General features: G+C 43.0%; 1 pseudogene; it reads left to right on the top strand.

The window, feature by feature from the left end:
• The first annotated feature begins 333 nt into the window (after positions 1-333).
• Positions 334-1,242, top strand: LOC147449463 (uncharacterized; annotated as a pseudogene).
• Positions 1,243-1,793: the final 551 nt, after the last annotated feature.

Below are 1,793 nucleotides of genomic sequence, written 5' to 3'. Positions count from 1 at the left end.
TTATCGAGCTTTGTATAGATTTCTAGATCCAAATTTATTAAAAAAAGAACCAAAAAATTGCTTTGTATATTGTGAGAGTATGTCTCTATGATTTAAGAAAAATCTTTGAAGGCTAGAATCTACCTAGATGCACACATGGCTCTCTCTCTTAAGAATCTCTCTCTCTCTCTCTCTCTCTCTCTCTCTCTCTCTCTCCAAAGAATTGAGCTATTTTGTGGCAATGCTACCATTTCTTTCTCGCTCTTAGTGGATTATGAGCATCCTCTCTCTCTCTCTCTCTCGCTTGATTTTTCTCTTTCTACCTCTCTCCATCTATCGTAGAGAGAATTCACGATGAGATTGTTAGACATAGAATTACAAGATATTGGAGGGGTGGAGGAAAGGCGGGATGCACGTGTTGAGATGTCGAGGGTGCAAATGAGGCCACACAAGATAGAGGGGGGCAAGGACGTATATGTGGGGCCAAGGTATATGTGAGGGAAATCTAAAAAGTAACCAAATTTGTTGAGTTGACTATGTGGATAGAATATTGTGTGGAACCTGCTGAAACCAATCCGCGCCGGTGCGGACTAGTTTTGAGAGGCTTCAAAAGCTAATGCGCTTTATATGTAGTTCTTTAATTAAAAAACATTTGCATTGGCATTGAACCTGCTCGAACTGGTTGCGAGAGGTTTCAAAGGTGCTGAGATTTAAAGAGCAGACACGATTATCATCGCGGCATAATTGGAGCCAACACTTGGCGAGCTTGTGGATCTTCATTCGCATGAGCAATCGCCACATGACCACGCGACAAAGAGCAAAAGTGTCTCTGAGAAGATAATCATTAAAGGGGAAGACTTGGAGCTATTGGTGCAAGCGCGTGTTGATGGCGGCTGCTGCACAAGCCGGGATAATTCCGCCTCACAAGCTAATTCTATATCATATCAGGTGCAAACTAAGGGCAACCTGAGGGCATAACTGATATGCAGCCTAGCACCGGCAGAGAAAGCTCATCTTGTCACTTGTTTCGGGGAGGCCAAGGCTCACATCTGCACAAAGCATGCTTCTTTGAGCATCACTTGGCACACTAGCCATGTGGTTCTCGCTCATCAGTGCTGTAAAGCTTTACCTCCTCATCAAGAACCTATGGCCAGATCAGGGGCTACCCAAGTATGTCGAGCAGGAGATGAAACGGCTTCGCCTGACAAGCCAGGAATTTTGCACCCCACGCACCAAGGATACTCAGAATGTACTGTAGCTTAAGATACTCAGACATTTAAGGTTTCAAGGAGATATTATGTATTGTAGTCGATAGAGCTCAAGCATTTTGAGGGGTGTTCACGTCAGGGAGCTACCTTCTGATCAGAAGCTCTCTATAACTCAGTTTACATGCATGCCAACCAAAGCATTGTCCAATGTCAAGCACTATATTGTTTCATGCTTTCAGGCCAGCCATGTTAATCACATGCGATTGCTTTTTTTCCAAAGAAGTACGTACAGCTCGATGCAGCAAAAGAATCATCACCATTGACATGTTCATCATATTGACAAGTTAATCGCATGTAGTTGCAAAAGAATCATCGCCATTGACAAGCTAATCGTGTGTAGCTTCTTTTTCGCCAAAGAAGTGTCTCATGCATGCAGCTCCTTTTTGGCCATTGATAAGTTAATCACATGCAACTACTACTACAACGCAACCAAAAAAACGCGTCCTGTAAATGTTTGACCAATTAGAGAGTGTACATTGAGAGCAGCTTCACAATTTAGTTGTGACGTGGCCTTCATCGAGGACTTCAATTTTAAAAAGCCTTAAA

Source organism: Adiantum capillus-veneris, chromosome 10 (genome assembly GCF_014529385.1).
Source record: "Adiantum capillus-veneris isolate H3 chromosome 10, ASM1452938v2, whole genome shotgun sequence".
In the NCBI taxonomy this organism is placed as follows: domain Eukaryota; kingdom Viridiplantae; phylum Streptophyta; class Polypodiopsida; order Polypodiales; family Pteridaceae; genus Adiantum; species Adiantum capillus-veneris.
Note: the sequence above shows the minus strand (reverse complement) of the source record. Positions and strands in the feature narration are given on the sequence as shown.